The sequence below is a fragment of the Triturus cristatus genome, chromosome 7 (assembly GCF_964204655.1).
Source record: "Triturus cristatus chromosome 7, aTriCri1.1, whole genome shotgun sequence".
NCBI lineage: Eukaryota > Metazoa > Chordata > Amphibia > Caudata > Salamandridae > Triturus > Triturus cristatus.
In genome coordinates this window covers 1,190,193,155-1,190,217,840 of record NC_140590.1, presented here as the reverse complement: position 1 = coordinate 1,190,217,840, position 24,686 = coordinate 1,190,193,155, and the positions used below count along the sequence as shown (strand labels likewise).

Genomic DNA, 24,686 nt, shown 5'->3' with positions numbered 1-24,686 from the left:
TTAACGCTACATAAGCTGTATTTTGTAAGTTTAAAACTTCTCTTCTTCCCTTTCTCCAAAAATTGCTTAATTTTGTTTTAATTGTCTGTTAGTATTTCAAACATATTTTTGGCATTTACCACAAAATGCTTGATGTCAGAGACTATTCAGACAACAGTTTCCATCTCTATTAGGCATGAGACTCAAGATGTGTAGTATTTTCTCCAACTTTCAAAATGAGCTCCCCTTTATTTCATTCATAAGATTTGGTATAGCCGGTCAGCGACTAACTTCTGTAAAGACTCAGAACCGTACATAAGTAAATATCAGGCCAATCATCAAAGGACCCGGGAGACCGACAAGTCATTGACCAACAACAAGGTGTGAAAAAAGCTAAGACTGTGAGGGCATCAATGGCATAAAGCAACTTGATAAGGTGGGTATCGGATTCGCAATATATACAGTTTAGAATATGGAGCTAGGATGCAGCAATACCAGGCTTCAAATATCAAAGAGGTGGAAGATTTTACGAGGTAAGTAGAAGTCCTAAATGAGAAAGGATTCAGAATTTCTGTATTGTTATGTTCTACAGCATTTTTAATGCAAAATTCAAAGGAACAGATATTCACCTCAGAGCAGTATCCAAAGCACAATGGAAGGAGAGACCAATGCAGAAAACTGGCTAACGTCCAGGAGGAGAGTGACGAATGATAGTCCAAAAGAGAATCAAGAAGTTCTTCGTGAATAGCATATAAAGGAGGGATTTTACAAGCAGGTCAAAAAAATATAGGCATGGAGGGGCAGGAAAACCTCTAATTAAAGGCGTTTTGGTGGCATTAGGAATCATGAATATAAATATAAGCAAAGTTAAAATTTTGGTTGCATTAATTGGAGCTGGAATACAGTAAAAAATGAAAGAGAGCAAGTGGTAATTCTACTGAGTCTAACGATATGCGATTAATTGAGAATAGAATGTCTGAAACCGGGCAGCATTTCTACTGATTCTTAATGTGTGGGGTGCAGATGGAAAGGCATAGTATTTAGAGAAGAAGAAGTATTGGGGAGCCAAACAGATCTCCGGATGAACCTTACATTAAGGCGTCCAGGACAGAGCTGAAGTGCACTTTTATTGAATGGTCACTGCTCATGCATGTGGAATTCTTATGACAGTTTACAGTGCTGTGGAGGTCAGGTAAATGGCCATCTGCCTGCTTGTCTACTTCTGAGTCTTCCACGATTTAGCCTGAGCAGAAGTTATTGCTACACTGATGCCACACTCCCACTCTAGTCAACAAAAATACTGAGGTTACGACCCCCTGAAGAACACAAGGGCACGTGGTGCAGATCACAGTGTACCAAGGACGTGACATATATGGTAAATAGGCAACAAGATTTAGCCTGGCTGCCATCCCCATGGTTTTCATAAATTCAAAAATATAGCTGGTAATTTCCTTAAAGTAAACAGAAAATCAGAGAAATGACAGCAAGCAGTTTCACAACTGCTAACAAATTTTAAGAAATCATCTAAGTCCCTTTCAAATATACTATCAAATAGTAGACATACTTCAATTGAAGTTATTCTGATCTGGCTCTTCTTTTAATAAGCGTCAAAAATCATCAAGAATTTATCTTAAGAGATATTGCCTGAAGCTTGAATACTAACCACTGCCTATTCATTAGCATCAAATGTGCACAGTCTTCAGATTTGCATGTAAATGAGGCTGAATGTGAATGATGCAATATGCAAATGAGCATTGATCCTTGTATGAGATAGACAAAATGTTGTGATCAAAGTGTTTGCTTTTGGTGCAATTTTGCATCATGTTTTTATGCCTGCAGTGACACTAGTGCTGCAAACAAGATGAATCAAAATCCCGTCATGTTCACCCTATGAGTGTGAGTAACTTGAAAACTAAGATATATATACTGCATTGATGAGTTTGAGCATTGGAGCAGAGGAAGCTCAACATAGAGGTCACTGGCTGAGTGCATTTGTTACTCCCTCACCTTAGGAAAGGTCTGAGACAAGAGCTAGTCACCTCCCTAGCAGGGATCTCCTGAGCAAGGAGAACAAGCAACCAGAAACCTGTGGCTGGCAGGTGCTGCAAAAGAGGTTGTGCTGTGGCATGTATACTATTTCCAGACCAGCTGATGCTGCTCTCCTGGTATTGGAAGTGGCTTGTGGTTGGCTGAGTCCAATGGTTGAGATGAGACAATGTCTCATTACCCAATTCAGACTACTCTTCATCTGCTTATATTTTTCCTAAATTGAATATGCATCACACACTATACTGTAAGTGCTAAGAAAAAATGATTTGCAGTGCTTTGATTTCAGTACTTCTTTGTTGTCATCAAACAGAAACACAGAATAGATCTCATATAATAATTCCCTCAACAGCATCTTTTATTAGCATTTTCCAGGATATATTCCTCACCAAACTTCAGACAATTTTCCACTCACTTTATCAATGCACTGGACATTGATTGGGTATCCATCCTGTAACACACAGCATATAAGTCAATTTAAAACACTGTTAATGCAGAGATGAATCAAAATACTACAGAACATATGTTTAGTGTGTCTGAAACGTACTGTGTCAATCATAATAAAGTCTTTTTTTCAACTCTTCTTTCTGAGTTGCATCCAAAATATAGGGCACTTTTTCACAAAACTGAACATTTTGCAACAATTCAGACAATCGTCCTCCATTTTGTGACATTTGCTTATTGACCCTGTGCATTAACGCTACATAAGCTGTATTTTGTAAGTTTAAAACTTCTCTTCTTCCCTTTCTCCAAAAATTGCTTAATTTTGTTTTAATTGTCTGTTAGTATTTCAAACATATTTTTGGCATTTACCACAAAATTCTTGATGTCAGAGACTATTCAGACAACAGTTTCCATCTCTATTAGGCATGAGACTCAAGATGTGTAGTATTTTCTCCAACTTTCAAAATGAGCTCCCCTTTATTTCATTCATAAGATTTGGTATAGCCGGTCAGCGACTAACTTCTGTAAAGACTCAGAACCGTACATAAGTAAATATCAGGCCAATCATCAAAGGACCCGGGAGACCGACAAGTCATTGACCAACAACAAGGTGTGAAAAAAGCTAAGACTGTGAGGGCATCAATGGCATAAAGCAACTTGATAAGGTGGGTATCGGATTCGCAATATATACAGTTTAGAATATGGAGCTAGGATGCAGCAATACCAGGCTTCAAATATCAAAGAGGTGGAAGATTTTACGAGGTAAGTAGAAGTCCTAAATGAGAAAGGATTCAGAATTTCTGTATTGTTATGTTCTACAGCATTTTTAATGCAAAATTCAAAGGAACAGATATTCACCTCAGAGCAGTATCCAAAGCACAATGGAAGGAGAGACCAATGCAGAAAACTGGCTAACGTCCAGGAGGAGAGTGACGAATGATAGTCCAAAAGAGAATCAAGAAGTTCTTCGTGAATAGCATATAAAGGAGGGATTTTACAAGCAGGTCAAAAAAATATAGGCATGGAGGGGCAGGAAAACCTCTAATTAAAGGCGTTTTGGTGGCATTAGGAATCATGAATATAAATATAGGCAAAGTTAAAATTTTGGTTGCATTAATTGGAGCTGGAATACAGTAAAAAATGAAAGAGAGCAAGTGGTGATTCTACTGAGTCTAACGATAAGCGATTAATTGAGAATAGAATGTCTGAAACCGGGCAGCATTTCTACTGAGTCCTAATGTGTGGGGTGCAGATGGAAAGGCAAAGTATTTAGAGAAGAAGAAGTATTGGGAAGCCAAACAGATCTCCGGATGAACCTTACATTAAGGCGTCCAGGACAGAGCTGAAGTGCACTTTTATTGAATGGTCACTGCTCATGCATGTGGAATTCTTATGACAGTTTACAGTGCTGTGGAGGTCAGGTAAATGGCCATCTGCCTGCTTGTCTACTTCTGAGTCTTCCACGATTTAGCCTGAGCAGAAGTTATTGCTACACTGATGCCACACTCCCACTCTAGACAACAAAAATACTGAGGTTATGACCCCCTGAAGAACACAAGGGCACGTGGTGCAGATCACAGTGTACCAAGGATGTGACATATATGGTAAATAGGCAACAAGATTTAGCCTGGCTGCCATCCCCATGGTTTTCATAAATTCAAAAATATAGCTGGTAATTTCCTTAAAGTAAACAGAAAATCAGAGAAATGACAGCAAGCAGTTTCACAACTGCTAACAAATTTTAAGAAATCATCTAAGTCCCTTTCAAATATACTATCAAATAGTAGACATACTTCAATTGAAGTTACTCTGATCTGGCTCTTCTTGTAATAAGCGTCAAAAATCATCAAGAATTTATCTTAAGAGATATTGCCTGAAGCTTGAATACTAACCACTGCCTATTCATTAGCATCAAATGTGCACAGTCTTCAGATTTGCATGTAAATGAGACTGAATGTGAATGATGCAATATGCAAATGAGCATTGATCCTTGTATGAGATAGACAAAATGTTGTGATCAAAGTGTTTGCTTTTGGTGCAATTTTGCATCTTGTTTTTATGCCTGCAGTGACACTAGTGCTGCAAACAAGATGAATCAAAATCCCGTCATGTTCACCCTATGAGTGTGAGTAACTTGAAAACGAAGCTATATATACTGCATTGATGAGTTTGAGCATTGGAGCAGAGGAAGCTCAACATAGAGGTCACCGGCTGAGTGCATTTTTTTACTCCCTCACCTTAGGAAAGGTCTGAGACAAGAGCTAGTCAATTCCCTAGCAGGGATCTCCTGAGCAAGGAGAACAAGCAACCAGAAACCTGTGGCTGGCAGGTGCTGCAAAAGAGGTTGTGCTGTGGCATGTCTACTATTTCCAGACCAGCTGATGCTGCTCTCCTGGTATTGGAAGTGGTTTGTGGTTGGCTTGGCTGAGTACAATGGTTGAGATGAGACAATGTCTCATTACCCAATTCAGACTACTCTGCATCTGCTCATATTTTTCCTAAATTGAATATGCATCACACACTATACTGTAAGTGCTAAGAAAAAATGATTTGCAGTGCTTTGATTTCAGTACTTCTTTGTTGTCATCAAACAGAAACACAGAATAGATCTCATATAATAATTCCCTCAACAGCATCTTTTATTAGCATTTTCCTCACCAAACTTCAGACAATTTTCCACTCACTTTATCAATGCACTGGACATTGATTGGGTATCCATCCTGTAACACACAGCATATAAGTCAATTTAAAACACTGTTAATGCAGAGATGAATCAAAATACTACAGAACATATGTTTAGTGTGTCTGAAACGTACTGTGTCAATCATAATAAAGTCTTTTTTTCAACTCTTCTTTCTGAGTTGCATCCAAAATATAGGGCACTTTTTCACAAAACTGAACATTTTGCAACAATTCAGACAATCGTCCTCCATTTTGTGACATTTGCTTATTGACCCTGTGCATTAACGCTACATAAGCTGTATTTTGTAAGTTTAAAACTTCTCTTCTTCCCTTTCTCCAAAAATTGCTTAATTTTGTTTTAATTGTCTGTTAGTATTTCAAACATATTTTTGGCATTTACCACGAAATTCTTGATGTCAGAGACTATTCAGACAACAGTTTCCATCTCTAATAGGCATGAGACTCAAGATGTGTAGTATTTTCTCCAACTTTCAAAATGAGCTCCCCTTTATTTCATTCATAAGATTTGGTATAGCCGGTCAGCGACTAACTTCTGTAAAGACTCAGAACCGTACATAAGTAAATATCAGGCCAATCATCAAAGGACCCGGGAGACCGACAAGTCATTGACCAACAATAATGTGTGAAAAAAGCTAAGACTGTGAGGGCATCAATGGCATAAAGCAACTTGATAAGGTGGGTATCGGATTCGCAATATATACAGTTTAGAATATGGAGCTAGGATGCAGCAATACCAGGCTTCAAATATCAAAGAGGTGGAAGATTTTATGAGGTAAGTAGAAGTCCTAAATGAGAAAGGATTCAGAATTTCTGTATTGTTATGTTCTACAGCATTTTTAATGCAAAATTCAAAGGAACAGATATTCACCTCAGAGCAGTATCCAAAGCACAATGGAAGGAGAGACCAATGCAGAAAACTGGCTAACGTCCAGGAGGAGAGTGACGAATGATAGTCCAAAAGAGAATCAAGAAGTTCTTCGTGAATAGCATATAAAGGAGGGATTTTACAAGCAGGTCAAAAAAATATAGGCATGGAGGGGCAGGAAAACCTCTAATTAAAGGCGTTTTGGTGGCATTAGGAATCATGAATATAAATATAAGCAAAGTTAAAATTTTGGTTGCATTAATTGGAGCTGGAATACAGTAAAAAATGAAAGAGAGCAAGTGGTAATTCTACTGAGTCTAATGATATGCGATTAATTGAGAATAGAATGTCTGAAACCGGGCAGCATTTCTACTGATTCTTAATGTGTGGGGTGCAGATGGAAAGGCATAGTATTTAGAGAAGAAGAAGTATTGGGAAGCCAAACAGACCTCAGGATGAACCTTACATTAAGGCGTCCAGGACAGAGCTGAAGTGCACTTTTATTGAATGGTCACTGCTCATGCATGTGGAATTCTTATGACAGTTTACAGTGCTGTGGAGGTCAGGTAAATGGCCATCTGCCTGCTTGTCTACTTCTGAGTCTTCCACGATTTAGCCTGAGCAGAAGTTATTGCTACACTGATGCCACACTCCCACTCTAGTCAACAAAAATACTGAGGTTATGACCCCCTGAAGAACACAAGGGCACGTGGTGCAGATCACAGTGTACCAAGGACGTGACATATATGGTAAATAGGCAACAAGATTTAGACTGGCTGCCATCCCCATGGTTTTCATAAATTCAAAAATATAGATGGTAATTTCCTTAAAGTAAACAGAAAATCAGAGAAATGACAGCAAGCAGTTTCACAACTGCTAACAAATTTTAAGAAATCATCTAAGTCCCTTTCAAATATACTATCAAATAGTAGACATACTTCAATTGAAGTTACTCTGATCTGGCTCTTCTTTTAATAAGCGTCAAAAATCATCAAGAATTTATCTTAAGAGATATTGCCTGAAGCTTGAATACTAACCACTGCCTATTCATTAGCATCAAATGTGCACAGTCTTCAGATTTGCATGTAAATGAGGCTGAATGTGAATGATGCAATATGCAAATGAGCATTGATCCTTGTATGAGATAGACAAAATGTTGTGATCAAAGTGTTTGCTTTTGGTGCAATTTTGCATCTTGTTTTTATGCCTGCAGTGACACTAGTGCTGCAAACAAGATGGATCAAAATCCCGTCATGTTCACCCTATGAGTGTGAGTAACTTGAAAACTAAGATATATATACTGCATTGATGAGTTTGAGCATTGGAGCAGAGGAAGCTCAACATAGAGGTCACTGTCTGAGTGCATTTGTTTCTCCCTCACCTTAGGAAAGGTCTGAGACAAGAGCTAGTCACCTCCCTAGCAGGGATCTCCTGAGCAAGGAGAACAAGCAACCAGAAACCTGTGGCTGGCAAGTGCTGCAAAAGAGGTTGTGCTGTGGCATGTCTACTATTTCCAGACCAGCTGATGCTGCTCTCCTGGTATTGGAAGTGGCTTGTGGTTGGCTTGGCTGAGTACAATGGTTGAGATGAGACAATGTCTCATTACCCAATTCAGACTACTCTTCATCTGCTCATATTTTTCCTAAATTGAATATGCATCACACACTATACTGTAAGTGCTAAGAAAAAATTACTTGCAGTGCTTTGATTTCAGTACTTCTTTGTTGTCATCAAACAGAAACACAGAATAGATCTCATATAATAATTCCCACAACAGCATCTTTTATTAGCATTTTCCAGGATATATTCCTCACCAAACCTCAGACAATTTTCCACTCACTTTATCAATGCACTGGACATTGATTGGGTATCCATCCTGTAACACACAGCATATAAGTCAATTTAAAACACTGTTAATGCAGAGATGAATCAAAATACTACAGAACATATGTTTAGTGTGTCTGAAACGTACTGTGTCAATCATAATAAAGTCTTTTTTTCAACTCTTCTTTCTGAGTTGCATCCAAAATATAGGGCACTTTTTCACAAAACTGAACATTTTGCAACAATTCAGACAATCGTCCTCCATTTTGTGACATTTGCTTATTGACCCTGTGCATTAACGCTACATAAGCTGTATTTTGTAAGTTTAAAACTTCTCTTCTTCCCTTTCTCCAAAAATTGCTTAATTTTGTTTTAATTGTCTGTTAGTATTTCAAACATATTTTTGGCATTTACCATAAAATTCTTGATGTCAGAGACTATTCAGACAACAGTTTCCATCTCTATTAGGCATGAGACTCAACATGTGTAGTATTTTCTCCAACTTTCAAAATGAGCTCCCCTTTATTTCATTCATAAGATTTGGTATAGCCGGTCAGCGACTAACTTCTGTAAAGACTCAGAACCGTACATAAGTAAATATCAGGCCAATCATCAAAGGACCCGGGAGACCGACAAGTCATTGACCAACAACAAGGTGTGAAAAAGCTAAGACTGTGAGGGCATCAATGGCATAAAGCAACTTGATAAGGTGGGTATCGGATTCGCAATATATACAGTTTAGAATATGGAGCTAGGATGCAGCAATACCAGGCTTCAAATATCAAAGAGGTGGAAGATTTTACGAGGTAAGTAGAAGTCCTAAATGAGAAAGGATTCAGAATTTCTGTATTGTTATGTTCTACAGCATTTTTAATGCAAAATTCAAAGGAACAGATATTCACCTCAGAGCAGTATCCAAAGCACAATGGAAGGAGAGACCAATGCAGAAAACTGGCAAACGTCCACGAGGAGAGTGACGAATGATAGTCTAAAAGAGAATCAAGAAGTTCTTCATGAATAGCATATAAAGGAGGGATTTTACAAGCAGGTCAAAAAAATAAAGGCATGGAGGGGCAGGAAAACCTCTAACTAAAGGCGTTTTGGTGGCATTAGGAATCATGAATATAAATATAAGTAAAGTTAAAATTTTGGTTGCATTAATTGGAGCTGGAATACAGTAAAAAATGAAAGAGAGCAAGTGGTGATTCTACTGAGTCTAACGATATGTGATTAATTGAGAATAGAATGTCTGAAACCGGGCAGCATTTCTACTGAGTCTTAATGTGTGTGGTGCAGATGGAAAGGCATAGTATTTAGAGAAGAAGAAGTATTGGGAAGGCAAACAGATCTCCGGATGAACCTTACATTAAGGCGTCCAGGACAGAGCTGAAGTGCACTTTTATTGAATGGTCACTGCTCATGCATGTGGAATTCTTATGACAGTTTACAGTGCTGTGGTGGTCAGGTAAATGGCCATCTGCCTGCTTGTCTACTTCTGAGTCTTCCACGATTTAGCCTGAGCAGAAGGTATTGCTACACTGATGCCACACTCCCACTCTAGTCAACAAAAATACTGAGGTTATGACCCCCTGAAGAACACAAGGGCACGTGGTGCAGATCACAATGTACCAAGGACGTGACATATATGGTAAATAGGCAACAAGATTTAGCCTGGCTGCCATCCCCATGGTTTTCATAAATTCAAAAATATAGCTGGTAATTTCCTTAAAGGTAACAGAAAATCAGAGAAATGACAGCAAGCAGTTTCACAACTGCTAACAAATTTTAAGAAATCATCTAAGTCCCTTTTAAATATACTATCAAATAGTAGACATACTTCAATTGAAGTTACTCTGATCTGGCTCTTCTTTTAATAAGCGTCAAAAATCATCAAGAATTTATCTTAAGAGATATTGCCTGAAGCTTGAATACTAACCACTGCCTATTCATTAGCATCAAATGTGCACAGTCTTCAGATTTGCATGTAAATGAGGCTGAATGTGAATGATGCAATATGCAAATGAGCATTGATCCTTGTATGAGATAGACAAAATGTTGTGATCAAAGTGTTTGCTTTTGGTGCAATTTTGCATCTTGTTTTTATGACTGCAGTGACACTAGTGCTGCAAACAAGATGAATCAAAATCCCGTCATGTTCACCCTATGAGTGTGAGTAACTTGAAAACTAAGATATATATACTGCATTGATGAGTTTGAGCATTGGAGCAGAGGAAGCTCAACATAGAGGTCACTGGCTGAGTGCATTTGTTACTCCCTCACCTTAGGAAAGGTCTGAGACAAGAGCTAGTCACTTCCCTAGCAGGGATCTCCTGAGCAAGGAGAACAAGCAACCAGAAACCTGTGGCTGGCAGGTGCTGCAAAAGAGGTTGTGCTGTGGCATGTCTACTATTTCCAGACCAGCTGATGCTGCTCTCCTGGTAGTGGAAGTGGTTTGTGGTTGGCTTGGCTGAGTACAATGGTTGAGATGAGACAATGTCTCATTACCCAATTCAGACTACTCTTCATCTGCTCATATTTTTCCTAAATTGAATATGCATCACACACTATACTGTAAGTGCTAAGAAAAAATGATTTGCAGTGCTTTGATTTCAGTACTTCTTTGTTGTCATCAAACAGAAACACAGAATAGATCTCATATAATAATTTCCTCAACAGCATCTTTTATTAGCATTTTCCAGGATATATTCCTCACCAAACTTCAGACAATTTTCCACTCACTTTATCAATGCACTGGACATTGATTGGGTATCCATCCTGTAACACAAAGCATATAAGTCAATTTAAAACACTGTTAATGCAGAGATGAATCAAAATACTACAGAACATATGTTTAGTGTGTCTGAAACGTACTGTGTCAATCATAATAAAGTCTTTTTTTCAACTCTTCTTTCTGAGTTGCATCCAAAATATAGGGCACTTTTTCACAAAACTGAACATTTTGCAACAATTCAGACAATCGTCCTCCATTTTGTGACATTTGCTTATTGACCCTGTGCATTAACGCTACATAAGCTGTATTTTGTAAGTTTAAAACTTCTCTTCTTCCCTTTCTCCAAAAATTGCATAATTTTGTTTTAATTGTCTGTTAGTATTTCAAACATATTTTTGGCATTTACCACAAAATTCTTGATGTCAGAGACTATTCAGACAACAGTTTCCATCTCTATTAGGCATGAGACTCAAGATGTGTAGTATTTTCTCCAACTTTCAAAATGAGCTCCCCTTAATTTCATTCATAAGATTTGGTATAGCCGGTCAGCGACTAACTTCTGTAAAGACTCAGAACCGTACATAAGTAAATATCAGGCCAATCATCAAAGGACCCGGGAGACCGACAAGTCATTGACCAACAACAAGGTGTGAAAAAAGCTAAGACTGTGAGGGCATCAATGGCATAAAGCAACTTGATAAGGTGGGTATCGGATTCGCAATATATACAGTTTAGAATATGGAGCTAGGATGCAGCAATACCAGGCTTCAAATATCAAAGAGGTGGAAGATTTTACGAGGTAAGTAGAAGTCCTAAATGAGAAAGGATTCAGAATTTCTGTATTGTTATGTTCTACAGCATTTTTAATGCAAAATTCAAAGGAACAGATATTCACCTCAGAGCAGTATCCAAAGCACAATGGAAGGAGAGACCAATGCAGAAAACTGGCTAACGTCCAGGAGGAGAGTGACGAATGATAGTCCAAAAGAGAATCAAGAAGTTCTTCGTGAATAGCATATAAAGGAGGGATTTTACAAGCAGGTCAAAAAAATATAGGCATGGAGGGGCAGGAAAACCTCTAATTAAAGGCGTTTTGGTGGCATTGGGAATCATGAATATAAATATAAGCAAAGTTAAAATTGTGGTTGCATTAATTGGAGCTGGAATACAGTAAAAAATGAAAGAGAACAAGTGGTAATTCTACTGAGTCTAACGATATGCGATTAATTGAGAATAGAATGTCTGAAACCGGGCAGCATTTCTACTGATTCTTAATGTGTGGGGTGCAGATGGAAAGGCATAGTATTTAGAGAAGAAGAAGTATTGGGATGCCAAACAGATCTCCGGATGAACCTTACATTAAGGCGTCCAGGACAGAGCTGAAGTGCACTTTTATTGAATGGTCACTGCTCATGCATGTGGAATTCTTATGACAGTTTACAGTGCTGTGGAGGTCAGGTAAATGGCCATCTGCCTGCTTGTCTACTTCTGAGTCTTCCACGATTTAGCCTGAGCAGAAGTTATTGCTACACTGATGCCACACTCCCACTCTAGTCAACAAAAATACTGAGGTTATGACCCCCTGAAGAACACAAGGGCACGTGGTGCAGATCACAGTGTACCAAGGACGTGACATATATGGTAAATAGGCAACAAGATTTAGCCTGGCTGCCATCCCCATGGTTTTCATAAATTCAAAAATATAGCTGGTAATTTCCTTAAAGTAAACAGAAAATCAGAGAAATGACAGCAAGCAGTTTCACAACTGCTAACAAATTTTAAGAAATAATCTAAGTCCCTTTCAAATATACTATCAAATAGTAGACATACTTCAATTGAAGTTACTCTGATCTGGCTCTTCTTTTAATAAGCGTCAAAAATCATCAAGAATTTATCTTAAGAGATATTGCCTGAAGCTTGAATACTAACCACTGCCTATTCATTAGCATCAAATGTGCACAGTCTTCAGATTTGCATGTAAATGAGGCTGAATGTGAATGATGCAATATGCAAATGAGCATTGATCCTTGTATGAGATAGACAAAATGTTGTGATCAAAGTGTTTGCTTTTGGTGCAATTTTGCATCTTGTTTTTATGCCTGCAGTGACACTAGTGCTGCAAACAAGATGAATCAAAATCCCGTCATGTTCACCCTATGAGTGTCAGTAACTTGAAAACTAAGCTATATATACTGCATTGATGAGTTTGAGCATTGAAGCAGAGGAAGCTCAACATAGAGGTCACTGGCTGAGTGCATTTGTTACTCCCTCACCTTAGGAAAGGTCTGAGACAAGAGCTAGTCACTTCCCTAGCAGGGATCTCCTGAGCAAGGAGAACAAGCAACCAGAAACCTGTGGCTGGCAGGTGCTGCAAAAGAGGTTGTGCTGTGGCATGTCTACTATTTCCAGACCAGCTGATGCTGCTCTCCTGGTATTGGAAGTGGTTTGTGGTTGGCTTGGCTGAGTACAATGGTTGAGATGAGACAATGTCTCATTACCCAATTCAGACTACTCTTCATCTGCTCATATTTTTCCTAAATTGAATATGCATCACACACTATACTGTAAGTGCTAAGAAAAAATGATTTGCAGTGCTTTGATTTCAGTACTTCTTTGTTGTCATCAAACAGAAACACAGAATAGATCTCATATAATAATTCCCTCAACAGCATCTTTTATTAGCATTTTCCAGGATATATTCCTCACCAAACTTCAGACAATTTTCCACTCACTTTATCAATGCACTGGACATTGAATGGGTATCCATCCTGTAACACACAGCATATAAGTCAATTTAAAACACTGTTAATGCAGAGATGAATCAAAATACTACAGAACATATGTTTAGTGTGACTGAAACGTACTGTGTCAATCATAATAAAGTCTTTTTTTCAACTCTTCTTTCTGAGTTGCATCCAAAATATAGGGCACTTTTTCACAAAACTGAACATTTTGCAACAATTCAGACAATCGTCCTCCATTTTGTGACATTTGCTTATTGACCCTGTGCATTAACGCTACATAAGCTGTATTTTGTAAGTTTAAAACTTCTCTTCTTCCCTTTCTCCAAAAATTGCTTAATTTTGTTTTAATTGTCTGTTAGTATTTCAAACATATTTTTGGCATTTACCACAAAATTCTTGATGTCAGAGACTATTCAGACAACAGTTTCCATCTCTATTAGGCATGAGACTCAAGATGTGTAGTATTTTCTCCAACTTTCAAAATGAGCTCCCTTTTATTTCATTCATAAGATTTGGTATAGCCGGTCAGCGACTAACTTCTGTAAAGACTCAGAACCTTACATAAGTAAATATCAGGCCAATCATCAAAGGACCCGGGAGACCGACAAGTCATTGACCAACAACAAGGTGTGAAAAAAGCTAAGACTGTGAGGGCATCAATGGCATAAAGCAACTTGATAAGGTGGGTATCGGATTCGCAATATATACAGTTTAGAATATGGAGCTAGGATGCAGCAATACCAGGCTTCAAATATCAAAGAGGTGGAAGATTTTACGAGGTAAGTAGAAGTCCTAAATGAGAAAGGATTCAGAATTTCTGTATTGTTATGTTCTACAGCATTTTTAATGCAAAATTCAAAGGAACAGATATTCACCTCAGAGCAGTATCCAAAGCACAATGGAAGGAGAGACCAATGCAGAAAACTGGCTAACGTCCAGGAGGAGAGTGACGAATGATAGTCCAAAAGAGAATCAAGAAGTTCTTCATGAATAACATATAAAGGAGGGATTTTACAAGCAGGTCAAAAAAATATAGGCATGGAGGGGCAGGAAAACCTCTAATTAAAGGCGTTTTGGTGGCATTAGGAATCATGAATATAAATATAAGCAAAGTTAAAATTTTGGTTGCATTAATTGGAGCTGGAATACAGTAAAAAATGAAAGAGGACAAGTGGTAATTCTACTGAGTCTAACGATATGCGATTAATTGAGAATAGAATGTCTGAAACCGGGCAGCATTTCTACTGATTCTTAATGTGTGGGGTGCAGATGGAAAGGCATAGTATTTAGAGAAGAAGAAGTATTGGGATGCCAAACAGATCTCCGGATGAACCTTACATTAAGGCGTCCAGGACAGAGCTGAAGTGCACTTTTATTGAATGGTCACTGCTCATGCATGTGGAATTCTTATGACAGTTTACAGTGCTGTGGAGGTCAGGTAAATGGCCATCTGCCTGCTTGTCTACTTCTGAGTCTTCCACGATTTAGCCTGAGCAGAAGTTATTGCTACACTGATGCCACACTCCCACTCTAGTCAACAAAAATACTGAGGTTATGACCCCCTGAAGAACACAAGGGCACGTGGTGCAGATCACAGTGTACCAAGGATGTGAAATATATGGTAAATAGGCAACAAGATTTAGCCTGGCTGCCATCCCCATGGTTTTCATAAATTCAAAAATATAGCTGGTAATTTCCTTAAAGTAAACAGAAAATCAGAGAAATGACAGCAAGCAGTTTCACAACTGCTAACAAATTTTAAGAAATCATCTAAGTCCCTTTCAAATATACTATCAAATAGTAGACATACTTCAATTGAAGTTACTCTGATCTGGCTCTTTTTTTAATAAGCGTCAAAAATCATCAAGAATTTATCTTAAGAGATATTGCCTGAAGCTTGAATACTAACCACTGCCTATTCATTAGCATCAAATGTGCACAGTCTTCAGATTTGCATGTAAATGAGGCTGAATGTGAATGATGCAATATGCAAATGAGCATTGATCCTTGTATGAGATAGACAAAATGTTGTGATCAAAGTGTTTGCTTTTGGTGCAATTTTGCATCTTGTTTTTATGCCTGCAGTGACACTAGTGCTGCAAACAAGATGAATCAAAATCCCGTCATGTTCACCCTATGAGTGTGAGTAACTTGAAAACTAAGATATATATACTGCATTGATGAGTTTGAGCATTGGAGCAGAGGAAGCTCAACATAGAGGTCACTGGCTGAGTGCATTTGTTACTCCCTCACCTTAGGAAAGGTCTGAGACAAGAGCTAGTCACCTCCCTAGCAGGGATCTCCTGAGGAAGGAGAACAAGCAACCAGAAACCTGTGGCTGGCAGGTGCTGCAAAAGAGGTTGTGCTGTGGCATGTTTAGTATTCCCACACCAGCTGATGCTGCTCTCCTGGTATTGGAAGTGGCTTGTGGTTGGCTTGGCTGAGTACAATGGTTGAGATGAGACAATGTCTCATTACCCAATTCAGACTACTCTTCATCTGCTCATATTTTTCCTAAATTGAATACGCATCACACACTATACTGTAAGTGCTAAGAAAAAATTACTTGCAGTCATTGATTTCAGTACTTCTTTGTTGTCATCAAACAGAAACACAGAATAGATCTCATATAATAATTCCCTCAACAGCATCTTTTATTAGCATTTTCCAGGATATATTCCTCACCAAACTTCAGACAATTTTCCACTCACTTTATCAATGCACTGGACATTAATTGGGTATCAATCCTGTAACACACAGAATATAAGTCAATTTAAAACACTGTTAATGCAGAGATGAATCAAAATACTACAGAACATATGTTTAGTGTGTCTGAAACGTACTGTGTCAATCATAATAAAGTCTTTTTTTCAACTCTTCTTTCTGAGTTGCATCCAAAATATAGGGCATTTTTTCACAAAACTGAACATTTTGCAACAATTCAGACGATCGTCCTCCATTTTGTGACATTTGCTTATTGACCCTGTGCATTAACGCTACATAAGCTGTATTTTGTAAGTTTAAAACTTCTCTTCTTCCCTTTCTCCAAAAATTGCTTACTTTTGTTTTAATTGTCTGTTAGTATTTCAAACATATTTTTGGCATTTACCACTAAATTCTTGATGTCAGAGACTATTCAGACAACAGTTTCCATCTCTATTAGGCATGAGACTCAAGATGTGTAGTATTTTCTCCAACTTTCAAAATGAGCTCCCCTTTATTTCATTCATAAGATTTGGTATAGCCGGTCAGCGACTAACTTCTGTAAAGACTCAGAACCTTACATAAGTAAATATCAGGCCAATCATCAAAGGACTCGGGAGACCGACAAGTCATTGACGAACAACAAGGTGTGAAAAAAGCTAAGACTGTGAGGGCATCAATGGCATAAAGCAAATTGATAAGGTGGGTATCGGATTCGCAATATATACAGTTTAGAATATGGAGCTAGGATGCAGCAATACCAGGCTTCAAATATCAAAGAGGTGGAAGATTTTACGAGGTAAGTAGAAGTCCTAAATGAGAAAGGATTCAGAATTTCTTTATTGCTATGTTCTACAGCATTTTTAACGCAAAATTCAAAGGAACAGATATTCACCTCAGAGCAGTATCCAAAGCACAATGGAAGGAGAGACCAATGCAGAAAACTGGCAAACGTCCAGGAGGAGAGTGACGAATGATAGTCCAAAAGAGAATCAAGAAGTTCTTCGTGAATAGCATATAAAGGAGGGATTTTACAAGCAGGTCAAAAAAATATAGGCATGGAGGGGCAGGAAAACCTCTAACTAAAGGCGTTTTGGTGGCATTAGGAATCATGAATATAAATATAAGCAAAGTTCAAATTTTGGTTGCATTAATTGGAGCTGGAATACAGTAAAAAATGAAAGGGAGCAAGTGGTGATTCTACTGAGTCTAACGATATGCGATTAATTGAGAATAGAATGTCTGAAACCGGGCAGCATTTCTACTGAGTCTTAATTTGTGGAGTGCAGATGGAAAGGCATAGTATTTAGAGAAGAAGAAGTATTGGGAAGCCAAACAGATCTCCGGATGAACCTTACATTAAGGCGTCCAGGACAGAGCTGAAGTGCACTTTTATTGAATGGTCACTGCTCATGCATGTGGAATTCTTATGACAGTTTACAGTGCTGTGGAGGTCAGGTACATGGCCACCTGCCTGCTTGTCTACTTCTGAGGCTTCCACAATTTAGCCTGAGCAGAAGTTATTGCTACACTGATGCCACACTCCCACTCTAGTCAACAAAAATACTGAGGTTATGACCCCCTGAAGAACACAAGGGCACGTGGTGCAGATCACAGTGTACCAAGGACGTGAAATATATGGTAAATAGGCAACAAGATTTAGCCTGGCTGCCATCCCCATGGTTTTCATAAATTCAAAAATATAGCTGGTAATTTCCTTAAAGTAAACAGAAAATCAGAGAAATGACAGCAAGCAGTTTCACAACTGCTAACAAATTTTAAGAAATCATCTAAGTCCCTTTCAAATATACTATCAAATAGTAGACATACTTCAATTGAAGTTACTCTGATCTGGCTCTTTTTTTAATAAGCGTCAAAAATCATCAAGAATTTATCTTAAGAGATATTGCCTGAAGCTTGAATACTAACCACTGCCTATTCATTAGCATCAAATGTGCACAGTCTTCAGATTTGCATGTAAATGAGGCTGAATGTGAATGATGCAATATGCAAATGAGCATTGATCCTTGTATGAGATAGACAAAATGTTGTGATCAAAGTGTTTGCTTTTGGTGCAATTTTGCATCTTGTTTTTATGCCTGCAGTGACACTAGTGCTGCAAACAAGATGAATCAAAATCCCGTCATGTTCACCCTATGAGTGTGAGTAACTTGAAAACTAAGATATATATACTGCATTGATGAGTTTGAGCATTGGAGCAGAGGAAGCTCAACATAGAGGTCACTGGCTGAGTGCATTTGTTACTCCCTCACCTTAGGAAAGGTCTGAGACAAGAGCTAGTCACCTCCCTAGCAGGGATCTCCTGAGGAAGGAGAACAAGCAACCAGAAACCTGTGGCTGGCAGGTGCTGCAAAAGAGGTTGTGCTGTGGCATGTTTAGTATTCCCAGACCAGCTGATGCTGCTCTCCTGGTATTGGAAGTGGCTTGTGGTTGGCTTGGCTGAGTACAATGGTTGAGATGAGACAATGTCTCATTACCCAATTCAGACTACTCTTCATCTGCTCATATTTTTCCTAAATTGAATACGCATCACACACTATACTGTAAGTGCTAAGAAAAAATTACTTGCAGTCATTGATTTCAGTACTTCTTTGTTGTCATCAAACAGAAACACAGAATAGATCTCATATAATAATTCCCTCAACAGCATCTTTTATTAGCATTTTCCAGGATATATTCCTCACCAAACTTCAGACAATTTTCCACTCACTTTATCAATGCACTGGACATTAATTGGGTATCCATCCTGTAACACACAGAATATAAGTCAATTTAAAACACTGTTAATGCAGAGATGAATCAAAATACTACAGAACATATGTTTAGTGTGTCTGAAACGTACTGTGTCAATCATAATAAAGTCTTTTTTTCAACTCTTCTTTCTGAGTTGCATCCAAAATATAGGGCATTTTTTCACAAAACTGAACATTTTGCAACAATTCAGACGATCGTCCTCCATTTTGTGACATTTGCTTATTGACCCTGTGCATTAACGCTACATAAGCTGTATTTTGTAAGTTTAAAACTTCTCTTCTTCCCTTTCTCCAAAAATTGCTTACTTTTGTTTTAATTGTCTGTTAGTATTTCAAACATATTTTTGGCATTTACCACTAAATTCTTGATGTCAGAGACTATTCAGACAACAGTTTCCATCTCTATTAGGCATGAGACTCAAGATGTGTAGTATTTTCTCCAACTTTCAAAATGAGCTCCCCTTTATTTCATTCATAAGATTTGGTATAGCCGGTCAGCGACTAACTTCTGTAAAGACTCAGAACCTTACATAAGTAAATATCAGGCCAATCATCAAAGGACTCGGGAGACCGACAAGTCATTGACGAACAACAAGGTGTGAAAAAAGCTAAGACTGTGAGGGCATCAATGGCATAAAGCAAATTGATAAGGTGGGTATCGGATTCGCAATATATACAGTTTAGAATATGGAGCTAGGATGCAGCAATACCAGGCTTCAAATATCAAAGAGGTGGAAGATTTTACGAGGTAAGTAGAAGTCCTAAATGAGAAAGGATTCAGAATTTCTTTATTGCTATGTTCTACAGCATTTTTAACGCAAAATTCAAAGGAACAGATATTCACCTCAGAGCAGTATCCAAAGCACAATGGAAGGAGAGACCAATGCAGAAAACTGGCAAACGTCCAGGAGGAGAGTGACGAATGATAGTCCAAAAGAGAATCAAGAAGTTCTTCGTGAATAGCATATAAAGGAGGGATTTTACAAGCAGGTCAAAAAAATATAGGCATGGAGGGGCAGGAAAACCTCTAACTAAAGGCGTTTTGGTGGCATTAGGAATCATGAATATAAATATAAGCAAAGTTCAAATTTTGGTTGCATTAATTGGAGCTGGAATACAGTAAAAAATGAAAGGGAGCAAGTGGTGATTCTACTGAGTCTAACGATATGCGATTAATTGAGAATAGAATGTCTGAAACCGGGCAGCATTTCTACTGAGTCTTAATTTGTGGAGTGCAGATGGAAAGGCATAGTATTTAGAGAAGAAGAAGTATTGGGAAGCCAAACAGATCTCCGGATGAACCTTACATTAAGGCGTCCAGGACAGAGCTGAAGTGCACTTTTATTGAATGGTCACTGCTCATGCATGTGGAATTCTTATGACAGTTTACAGTGCTGTGGAGGTCAGGTACATGGCCACCTGCCTGCTTGTCTACTTCTGAGGCTTCCACAATTTAGCCTGAGCAGAAGTTATTGCTACACTGATGCCACACTCCCACTCTAGTCAATAAAAATACTGAGGTTATGACCCCCTGAAGAACACAAGGGCACGTGGTGCAGATCACAATGTACCAAGGACGTGACATATATGGTAAATAGGCAACAAGATTTAGCCTGGCTGCCATCCCCATGGTTTTCATAAATTCAAAAATATAGCTGGTAATTTCCTTAAAGTAAACAGAAAATCAGAGAAATGACAGCAAGCAGTTTCACAACTGCTAACAAATTTTAAGAAATCATCTAAGTCCCTTTTAAATATACTATCAAATAGTAGACATACTTCAATTGAAGTTACTCTGATCTGGCTCTTCATTTAATAAGCGTAAAAAATCATCAAGAATTTATCTTAAGAGATATTGCCTGAAGCTTGAATACTAACCACTGCCTATTCATTAGCATCAAATGTGCACAGTCTTCAGATTTGCATGTAAATGAGGCTGAATGTGAATGATGCAATATGCAAATGAGCATTGATCCTTGTATGAGATAGACAAAATGTTGTGATCAAAGTGTTTGCTTTTGGTGCAATTTTGCATCTTGTTTTTATGCCTGCAGTGACACTAGTGCTGCAAACAAGATGAATCAAAATCCCATCATGCTCACCCTATGAGTGTGAGTAACTTGAAAACTAAGATATATATACTGCATTGATGAGTTTGAGCATTGGAGCAGAGGAAGCTCAACATAGAGGTCACTGGCTGAGTGCGTTTGTTACTCCCTCACCTTAGAAAAGGTCTGAGACAAGAGCTAGTCACCTCCCTAGCAGAGATCTCCTGAGCAAGGAGAACAAGCAACCAAAAACCTGTGGCTGGCAGGTGCTGCAAAAGAGGTTGTGCTGTGGCATGTCTACTATTTCCAGACCAGCTGATGCTGCTCTCCTGGTATTGGAAGTGGCTTGTGGTTGGCTTGGCTGAGTACAATGGTTGAGATGAGACAATGACTCATTACCCAATTCAGACTACTCTTCATCTGCTCATATTTTTCCTAAATTGTATATGCATCACACACTATACTGTAAGTGCTAAGAAAAAATTACTTGCAGTGCTTTGATTTCAGTACTTCTTTGTTGTCATCAAACAGAAACACAGAATAGATCTCATATAATAATTCCCTCAACAGCATCTTTTATTAGCATTTTCCCGGATATATTCCTCACCAAACTTCAGACAATTTTCCACTCACTTTATCAATGCACTGGACATTGATTGGGTATCCATCCTGTAACACACAGCATATAAGTCAATTTAAAACACTGTTAATGCAGAGATGAATCAAAATACTACAGAACATATGTTTAGTGTGTCTAAAACATACTGTGTCAACCATAATAAAGTCTTCTTTTCAACTCTTCTTTCTGAGTTGCATCCAAAATATAGGGCACTTTTTCACAAAACTGAACATTTTGCAACAATTCAGACAATCGTCCTCCATTTTGTGACATTTGCTTCTTGACCCTGTGCATTAACGCTACATAAGCTGTATTTTGTAAGTTTAAAACTTCTCTTCTTCCCTTTCTCCAAAAATTGCTTAATTTTGTTTTAATTGTCTGTTAGTATTTCAAACATATTTTTGGCATTTACCACAAAATTCTTGATGTCAGTGACTATTCAGACAACAGTTTCCATCTCTATTAGGCATGAGACTCAAGATGTGTAGTATTTTCTCCAACTTTCAAAATGAGCTCCCCTTTATTTCATTCATAAGATTTGGTATAGCCGGTCAGCGACTAACTTCTGTAAAGACTCAGAACCTTACATAAGTACATATCAGGCCAATCATCAAAGGACTCGGGAGACTGACAAGTCATTGACCAACAACAAGGTGTGGAAAAAGCTAAGACTGTGAGGGCATCAATGGCAGAAAGCAACTTGATAAGGTGGGTATCGGATTCACAATATATACAGTTTAGAATATGGAGCTAGGATGCAGCAATACCAGGCTTCAAATATCAAAGAGGTGGAAGATTTTACGAGGTAAGTAGAAGTCCTAAATGAGAAAGGATTCAGAATTTCTGTATTGTTATGTTCTACAGCATTTTTAATGCAAAATTCAAAGGAACAGATATTCACCTCAGAGCAGTATCCAAAGCACAATGGAAGGAGAGACCAATGCAGAAAACTGGCAAACGTCCAGGAGGAGAGTGACGAATGATAGTCCAAAAGAGAATCAAGAAGTTCTTCGTGAATAGCATATAAAGGAGGGATTTTACAAGCAGGTCAAAAAAATATAGGCATGGAGGGGCAGGAAAACCTCTAACTAAAGGCGTTTTGGTGGCATTAGGAATCATGAATATAAATATAAGCAAAGTTAAAATTTTGGTTGCATTAATTGGAGCTGGAATACAGTAAAAAATGAAAGAGATCAAGTGGTGATTCTACTGAGTCTAACGATATGCGATTAATTGAGAATAGAATGTCTGAAACCGGGCAGCATTTCTACTGAGTCTTAATGTGTGGGGTGCAGATGGAAAGGCATAGTATTTAGAGAAGAAGAAGTATTGGGAAGCCAAACAGATCTCTGGATGAACCTTACATTAAGGCGTCCAGGACAGAGCTGAAGTGCACTTTTATTGAATGGTCACTGCTCATGCATGTGGAATTCTTATGACAGTTTACAGTGCTGTGGAGGTCAGGTAAATGGACATCTGCCTGCTTGTCTACTTCTGAGTCTTCCACGATTTAGCCTGAGCAGAAGTTATTGCTACACTGATGCCACACTCCCACTCTAGTCAATAAAAATACTGAGGTTATGACCCCCTGAAGAACACAAGGGCACGTGGTGCAGATCACAATGTACCAAGGACGTGACATATATGGTAAATAGGCAACAAGATTTAGCCTGGCTGCCATCCCCATGGTTTTCATAAATTCAAAAATATAGCTGGTAATTTCCTTAAAGTAAACAGAAAATCAGAGAAATGACAGCAAGCAGTTTCACAACTGCTAACAAATTTTAAGAAATCAGCTAAGTCCCTTTTAAATATACTATCAAATAGTAGACATACTTCAATTGAAGTTACTCTGATCTGGCTCTTCTTTTAATAAGCGTCAAAAATCATCAAGAATTTATCTTAAGAGATATTGGGCCTCATGTAGGTAAATAAATTTTACCGGTTCTTAAATACCGAGCCGTACCGAATCGGTAAATTAGAATCGGTAAGTTATATGTAGGTAAAAATTCGGTAACAGTTACCGATTCGGTAACATTCGGTAAATACGAATCAGAATTCACCGATTCGGTAAATACCGAGGTGGTATCTACCGAATCGGAAAATACCGAGGTGGTATCTACCGAATCGGAAGATACCGAATCGGTATGTACGGATTCGGTAAATAACATCACATGACTTGACGAAACAGCTAATCCTGTGCAACGACAGCCCACCCAACCAGGAACTGCCCACACCCAGGCAGGTGTACACAATTAGCCGAAGTGGCCACACCCAGGCAGGTGTACATAATTAGCCGACCCTGGAGAGGCTTGGAGTGCAGAGGAGAGGCAGGGAGCAGTTGCATGTGCGAGCGGGAAACGAACAGCATGTCCAGCCAGAGAACACAGAAAGACGGAGGGGAAAGGAGGAGGAAGCTGAAATTCAGCCCCAAGGAACTCCAGGTGCTGGTGGAGGAGGTCGTGAAGCAGCACCAGAAGCTGTTTGGGAGGCAATCCCTGCAAGTGCCTGAGGTGGAAAAGCGCAACATATGGCTGGCCATCCAGGCGCAGGTCAATGCTGTGGGAGTGACCCACAGGGACATCGAGGTCCTCAAAAAGCGCTGGTATGACCTCCGGATTGTAACCAAGAGGAAGATGGGCGACATCCAGAAGGAGGCCAGCCAGACCGGCGGTGGAACCAACAGGGCACCTGCCCTCACCGAACTGGAGGAGCTGGTGGCGGCCACAATCGAGCAAGAGAGCGTCGTGGGACTTGGGGACGCCGACAGCTCTGCCAGAGCCGCAACACACCAAGGTAAGACGAAAGCACAGCAATGTAGCCCCCCCTACCCCTATCCCACATCCCCCATTGTGAAACGAGAATCACACTGCAGTCCACACGTGTCAGTGCAGACAGGCAATGCATTCCGGGAGATGTAGTCAGGGCAACACTAACCATGACGTAAATGTTACAGGGCAACAAGGCATGTCACGCACTCGAGGAACAAGGAGACAGGGGACATATTGGAATGTGAAATGATTTATTGTGACGCTTGCAATGCAGCCCTTCGGGGACACTGAGCCAATGTTGTATTTCTGTCCACAGATGTGACATCATGCAGGACAGGGCATGCTGCAGGAGAGACGGCACACCGGCCACATAAATCACCTCTAGCCAGCACAAGTTCAGACCAGGGAGCAGGCCCACTGGCAGCCGCACCACCA

At 39.0% G+C, this 24,686-nt stretch overlaps 8 non-coding genes across 8 annotated transcripts; all 8 read left to right on the top strand.

Annotated features, from left to right (window-relative positions):
- The first annotated feature begins 1,930 nt into the window (after nt 1-1,930).
- On the top strand, nt 1,931-2,232 carry LOC146811505 (Nuclear RNase P). The gene has a single exon (XR_014967245.1).
- A 2,417-nt stretch (nt 2,233-4,649) lies between these two features.
- LOC146811504 (Nuclear RNase P) lies at nt 4,650-4,957 on the top strand. The gene has a single exon (XR_014967282.1).
- Nucleotides 4,958-7,362: 2,405 nt separating this feature from the next.
- On the top strand, nt 7,363-7,669 carry LOC146811503 (Nuclear RNase P). The gene has a single exon (XR_014967279.1).
- A 2,416-nt stretch (nt 7,670-10,085) lies between these two features.
- On the top strand, nt 10,086-10,392 carry LOC146811502 (Nuclear RNase P). The gene has a single exon (XR_014967250.1).
- A 2,417-nt stretch (nt 10,393-12,809) lies between these two features.
- LOC146811501 (Nuclear RNase P) lies at nt 12,810-13,116 on the top strand. The gene has a single exon (XR_014967214.1).
- A 2,417-nt stretch (nt 13,117-15,533) lies between these two features.
- Nucleotides 15,534-15,840, top strand: LOC146811500 (Nuclear RNase P). The gene has a single exon (XR_014967205.1).
- A 2,416-nt stretch (nt 15,841-18,256) lies between these two features.
- LOC146811499 (Nuclear RNase P) lies at nt 18,257-18,563 on the top strand. The gene has a single exon (XR_014967207.1).
- Nucleotides 18,564-20,979: 2,416 nt separating this feature from the next.
- LOC146811498 (Nuclear RNase P) lies at nt 20,980-21,286 on the top strand. Its single transcript, XR_014967307.1, has one exon.
- The last annotated feature ends 3,400 nt before the right edge of the window (nt 21,287-24,686 follow it).